Below are 7,053 nucleotides of genomic sequence, written 5' to 3' on the forward strand. Positions count from 1 at the left end.
ACCCGAGGAGGGAAGATTTAGCTAAACGGTTAAACCCACCGCGTGTTAAGGATGGTTGGGAATCAGAAAAAACGCTCGTGCGCCGCCCGGGAATCGAACCCGGGTCGCAAGAATGGGAATCTTGCATGATACCACTACACCAGCGGCGCTGTTGGGCAGCAGCCTCGCTAAAATCTTTTAGGACTAAATACAGGCAAACGATTGTGCCTGCAAGAGGATGACGTTTGTTCATTTAAAAATGGTTTATTGGAAAAAATAATAAAATAAAAATAAAAATGGTCTATTGAGTCCACAATATGCTGTTTTCTCATTGATATAAGAAAGGATCTTACCTTCCCTGATCCCAATACAGTTGAACGGCTCTTCCTATTCCACTAAGTTATTGTTCATTAACGTTCAGTGAGAAGAATTTGTCTTGTTAGTAACCAAATTTTGGAGAGCCAGGAAAATATTTTCAGATTTTTTTTTCCCCCCTTGGTGCACTCAACGCAGTTTGGAATTTTTTTTTTTTTTTTTTTTTTTTTTTTTTAGTTTGGAAAATATTTGAGAAAGTTGTTTAATGCAAACCGGTCAAAGGATCCTAAAACTAAATGAGTCAGAAGATACATAAATTTCAAAAAGAAGAAGAAGAAGAAGAAGAAGAAGAAGAAGAAGAAGAAGAAGAAGAAGAAGAAGAAGAAGAAGAAGAAGAGGAGGAGGAAACATAAATTTCAGTCCTCGTCGAAGGGGGGGACATTTAGGACTCTGAAATGTGGTGCGGTGTAATCATGACGCATTTCGTGTTGTATTTTATAAATGATGTGAAATATCTTTAAATAAAGGAGAATGTATACATCCAAAAACGTGATGTCCTCTTTAGGACAGTTTCTTTAGACTTCACCTTAAGATTTCTATGTTTGGAATTGTCTTTAGAATCTGGGGCACGTTCTTTGATTTTACTCAAAAGAGATCAAATATCAGTCTTTTGAGGATGAATAAGACAAGTGTTAATGCTGGGTAATATATTTTTTAAGTAGCTTTTTGAAGTGTACAGTTTAGTGGTTTTTAGTATATTCACAGATTTGCAACCATTACTATGATCAATTTTAGAACTCTTTCATCACTCCAAAAAAGAAATTCTTACCAATTAGCAGTCACTCTCCGTTCTTCACCCCACCCGACTTCCCACACACTAATCTGTCTCTATAGATTTGCCTATTCTGGGGATTTCATATAAATGGAATCATGCAATATGTGATTCTTTGTGACTGGCTTTTTTCACTTAGCATTATGCTTTTATGGTTCATACAAGTTGTAGCGTGTATCAATAGATCATTCTTTTGCCAAATAAAATTCCATTGTACAGATTGTAACACAAGTACCTTTTAAGCTTTAAAATCTTTTTTTTTTTTTTTAAGATTTTATTTATTTATTCATGAGAGACACAGAAAGAGAGGCAGAGAGACACAGGCAGAGGGAGAAAGCAGGCTCCATGCAGGGAGCCTGACTTGGGACTTGATCCCAGAACTCCAGGATCATGGCCTGGGTCAAAGACAGATGCTCAACTGCTGAGCCACCCAGGCATCCCTTAAGCTTTAAAATCTTTATGAAAAAAAAAAAAAAGAAAGAAAGAAAATAAATAAAAAGAAAAAAAAGAAACTATGAAAACTTTATTATTTTGTTATATAAGTTTTATTTTATTTATTTATGATAGTCAAACACAGAGGGAGAGAGGCAGAGACATAGGCAGAGGGAGAAGCAGGCTCCAGGCACCAGGAGCCCGACGTGGGATTTGATCCTGGGCCCCCAGGATTGTGCCCTGGGACAAAGGCAGGCGTCAAACCGCTGCACCACCCAGGGATCCCTATAAGTTTTAAATTGTTATATATTTTAAGTATATATTTGCACAACACACCATATAATTATTTACATTGATTTATATATTATATTAAATATAAATATATAAATACACAAATATGCAATTTTAATATATGTGTTAACATGTACATTGTATATTGAAGTTTTAAAGTTATAAAACTAATACAGGCTCACTATCACAAATGAGCCAATATAGATAAATAAGAAAAAGAGTAATAATTCCCTCCTTCTCCCCCTCTTGAGGTAATTAATGTTAAAAAATCAGTCAGTAAGCTTTCACATCTCATTTTATAATCAAACAAATGCACATGTATATAAGTACTTGGGATTTTTATTTTTAAAATGTGAGGAAAATGCGGTTAGTCCCTGGATATTACTTCGCAATTTTCATTTCTCAAACTTACATCGTAGGTATTCCAGGTTTAGTGAATACTGATCTAATTTATTGGTTTTTTGGTAGGTGCAAAATAGTATACAGAACGAATGTGCCACAGTTTAGTCAGTATTAAGTTGAATAAATGACCATAAATGGTATTGGTGGACATTAGGTTACTCTTGCTTTTGTTCTGTTTTTCTACTACAAACAATGTTGCAATAAGCATCCTTATAACCGATTCTTCTTTTACATTTGAATAGATTCCAAGATGTGGGATTTTTGAGTTAGGCGGTATATCTATATATCTATCTGAATAGATTATTTTTAAAAGGTTTTTATTCATTCACATCCAACAACAATGTTTGAAAGTCCGTTCCAGAGGTCTTCATCCATTCCACCCTGTTTTCTCCTGCATTGAGGTTAGTCTTATTAATTTTTGCTAATATTAAAGATTTAAAAATGGTATCTAATTTGCATTTGTTTAAACTAATTATTGGAATTGAGCAACTCATCATGTGTATTTCTTCTTTTAAAGACTCCATTCTAAAAAAAAAATTAAAAAATAAAATACATAAATAAATAAAGACTCCATTTTTTCAAAGCAATTTTAGGTTAACAACAAAATTTCGAGGTCAGTAGAGATTTCCCATTTACCCAATGCCCCCACATTTGTGTACATATGTGGTTTGGTTTGGTGTTGATCATTGTCGCTTGTACTCTTTTTTTGTGAATTGTCTACTTATATATAGTCTTTATTTATATTGAGTTGTTTACCTCTTATCAATTTGTTGAGCTCTTTGTATGTTTGCAATACATACCACAATCTTACCTGTCATAGTAGTGGCAGATATTTTTCTCATGTATTTTTTTTTTAACCTTTAAAGTTCTATCTTTTGGGGTGCTGCAGTGGCTCAGTGGTTCAGCTCAGGTCATGATCCTGGAGTCCTGGGATTGAGTCCTGTATCAGGCTCTCTGCGGGGAGCCTGCTTCTCTGCCTGTGTCTCTGCCTGTGTCTGTGTCTCTCATGAATAAATAAAATAAAAAAAATAAAAATCTATCTTTTGTCGTCTGAAAATGTTTAAGTTTTATGTAATCAAGTATGTTTATCTTTTCTTATGTTGCTTCTGAATTTCCCATCTTGCCTAACAGGGAATAAATACTGTTTAGGTTATTTAGAATGAGAAAAAAGTGAGATGTGAATTTTTTCAAGGTAGTTTAAAAAAGAAAAAAGTAGAACATGAAGCAGGAGCAGAACTATAGATTTATTTGTTTTTTAAAGATTTATTTATTCAGACAGAGAGAGAGAGAGAGGCAGAGAAAGAAGCAGGCTCCATGCAGGAAGTCCGACATGGGACTCGATCCCAGGACCCCAGGATCGCACCCTGGGCCGAAGGCAGGCGCCAAACCGCTGCGCCACCAGGACTGCCCAGAAGTATAGATTTAAGTGTTATCAAAGATAAGCAAAGACTGCACTAAAGTTTTACTTTTAATTGGTAATAACTAATAAATAAAATCTGGAAAAAAAAAAGTTGATAATACACTATGGCAATAAGGAAGAGTGCATTGTAAACCGAAGTTGCCTGCAGTTGGTATCGATGTGACCTGGCATTTTGAGGGCGAATGTAGGGATAGGGATGGGGGTGAGCAGGGGCCCGCAGAGTCCAGAAAGTGAACGATGACAAAATTTGAGAGAAAGAGTGGTAACCGGTGATTCTCAGTTAGGCTCCTGCCCTCCCAGAGCCTGGGAGTCGGGCTCTCGGGTCAGGTGTTGCTGGGACACACAGTGAGGCCTTGACAGCCTGGAGTTCTCTCAGACAGGCACTGTGAAGGTAGCTAGGGTCCTCCCAAGGACACCGCTTTGAGCTGCTAGAAAATGTTAGTGTTTTGTGCGAGTCTTGATAGGCTAAGGCCTGCCCAGCGGAGAAGATTGCTCAGAGGAGCCTGGCTGGACTTTGGTCAAGGAGACAACCTTAGTGTTTAGTCTCCTTCGGGGGAGTCTGCTTTTTTGAACAGCGCCGTATGAATGTTTGCTGTATCGCCTTATTATTGCTCTTCACATTTTCGATGACATTTTTCCTCCGTGATCCTTTTAAAAACCTCCTGGGGTTTCAGTGGCAGTGTTATTTTGAAAGGGCAAGAGCGCGGAATGAGAGAGCCTCTGACCCCCCTTCCACTTCGCTGTCTCTTCCCCGAGTGTCCTTTCAGTAAACTCCTTCCCAAGGTTTCAGCCGCAGCAGTGAAAGCTTCCAAAGCTGACACCTGTGTCAGGGTCACTCACACGGTCAATCCTCATCAACCAACAAACATTTATTGAGGGCCTAGTAGGTTAAGGCACTGATAATTACATTGTGGGGATAATGTAGTTTGGAAAAAGGGAAGTAAAAGACACAGAGTTTAGTTCTTTCTTTGTAATTTCTAGATGTAGTGAAAAACACGGCTTACTCTTCATATTTTTGTGTTCTTGACTAGGAGTCTTTATTCCCTGTAGAGTTTGCATCTTGTTCCATTAATACCACCTTCACTCCGTCTTTCTTTCTCTGCTTTATTGGCCTCCTTGCTGTTCCTCAAACATACAGGTATTCTCTTTACACAGAAAGCTCTTTCCCCAGATACTGACCCCCTCCCTCACTTCCTACAAGCTTTTGCTCAGATGCTATCCTGCTCAGCGAGGCCTACCGCCCACCCTGTTTAAAACTGCAAGGCATTCCTCATTCCTCTTACCCTGCTCTCTATAATACATCATTTGTTTATTCTGATTAACATGTGCCCCTCCACTAGACTGTCTGCCTCATTAAAATAAATACTTTTAAAAATCCATTTTGTAGGGCACCTGGGTGCCCCGGTGGTTGAGTGTCTGCCTTTGGCTCAGGGTGTGACCCTGGGATCCTGGGACCGAGTCCTGCATTGGGCTCCCTGCATGGTGCCTGCTTCTCCCTCTGCTGTGTCTTTCCCCCTCTCTCTGTACGTCTCATGATTAAAATCTTAAAAAAAAAATCTGTTTTGTGTGGAGGCCTATAAAAATTAAGGCCATCCCACCTAAAGTTTAGCATTAGCACAAGTACAGCCATCTTAGGTCCCTGTGAATAAGAGCTGAACTTTAAGGGGAAAAACTGCAGAATGTCCTCAATGTCCTCAGCAGGTAATGCCATATCAGAAAGACAACAGAGCCCACGCCCGTGGCAGAAAGTCCCATCTTAGAATTCTTAGAACCTTAGAATTCTTCCATCCCTTCTGGAAATCCCCTAGACCAGCCTATAAAAAACCCAGCTGTAACCCACTTCGGGGTCCAAGTCCCTGCTCCGCTGTGTCAGGTATACTTGGACCCAAGCTTGAGCTTGCTAATAAACCCTCGTGTGCTTGCATCGGTGTCGGCTGCTTGGTGGTTTCTCAGATTCGCAATCTTGGGCACAACATTTTGCACTGATTTTTCTCAAGCACCTACAACACTGCTTGCCACTTAGGAGGAACTCATTAAATATTTGTCCAATGAGTGAATGCTTTTTGCTCCGGGTTTTATACTCCCTCTTTCCACATTCACTCTTTCTTTTTATCTGACTTATTTTCTTTCCATCTACACTGTTCTTCATGTTTACATACGGGTTTTCTGTTTTGTTTTGTTTCTTTGGCGGGGGGGAGGGTGGAAGTGGGGTATGGTACTTGCAGAATGGGATCTTACGATGCTCATCACTCAGCCACTAGGTTTTCTCACCTAAGGATACCAGGATAGTGTTGTGCCCAAGATTGCGAATCCGAGAAACCACCGAGGAGCCGACACTGATGCAAACACACGAAGGTTGATTTACAAGCTCGAGCTTGGGTCCAAGTGCACCCCACACAGCAGAGCAGGGACTTGGACCTGGAGACTAAGAGGCCTAGCATCTTTATAGGGGCCAGTGGCCCATGGGATACGCAGATAGTTGCACAGTCATGTCGGTCCACATGCAGGTGGCGGATTGGATGACACCTTACCCTATAGCATCCATTTGAGCTGGCCTATTACTTTGGTCAGAATAGGCTTGCAGTTTTGGCGGGCACAAGGCAGGGTTGCATGGTTATGAGCTGATTTCCGATTAGGGTGTGCCCAAAAGCTTGACTAGGGTGGGGCAGCACCTTAAGCCATAAGCAGGTCATGTGGGGGTCATAGGGGAGGTGGCAGGTGTAGCACAAAATGGAATCAGTCCTGCTCTGCTTGTCCAGGGGTAGGGGATTTTTGTTAAATTTCCTGGGTCCCACAGATAGATCCCACATTCTATTTCATGTTTGCCTAATGTTCTGCTGTGTGATGCGGGCACCTTACGTTTATCCGTATCTGCCACTACTTTTCACCTGGGGCCACCCGTCAATGGTCGCCCTCATTTTCCCTTTTGCCGATCGCGCTTCACCCACTCATCTTCCCTGGTCACCCGGCAAGGGCCTGAGCTGTGTGCGATCTCCCCCGGCGGGAGATGGAAGGGTCAGCGGGGGCGCCAGTGAGGAGCGAGGCTTCACCTGAATACCCGGGGGCGGGGGGTGGGGGGGGGAGCAGGGAGCCTCCGCCTCCGCCTCCACCTCTGGTGGGTCCCTAAGTAGCGCGCGCTTCGGGGCGGGACGGGCTAGGGGGCCCAGTGGGCCGGGCTCGGCGCTGGGGTGCGCGGTGCCGGGCTGCGGGGTGCTGGGGTGCCGGGGTGTGGGGGTACCCGGTGGTGGGGTGAGGGGCTGTTGGGGTGCGGATGTGCAGAGGTGTTGGGAGTGAGAGGGTGCTGGGTGCCGGGGTGCCGGGTGCGGGGATGGCGGGGTGCCGGGTGCGGGTGTGTGAGGCTGTTGGGTGCGGGTGCCGGGGG

General features: G+C 42.4%; 1 non-coding gene across 1 annotated transcript; it reads right to left on the reverse strand.

Annotated features, from left to right (window-relative positions):
• Positions 1-78: 78 nt before the first annotated feature.
• On the reverse strand, positions 79-149 carry TRNAG-CCC (transfer RNA glycine (anticodon CCC)). Its single transcript has one exon. It is a non-coding gene; the product is annotated as a tRNA-Gly (tRNA).
• Positions 150-7,053: the final 6,904 nt, after the last annotated feature.

Source organism: Canis aureus, chromosome 11 (genome assembly GCF_053574225.1).
Source record: "Canis aureus isolate CA01 chromosome 11, VMU_Caureus_v.1.0, whole genome shotgun sequence".
Taxonomy (NCBI): Eukaryota; Metazoa; Chordata; class Mammalia; order Carnivora; family Canidae; genus Canis; species Canis aureus.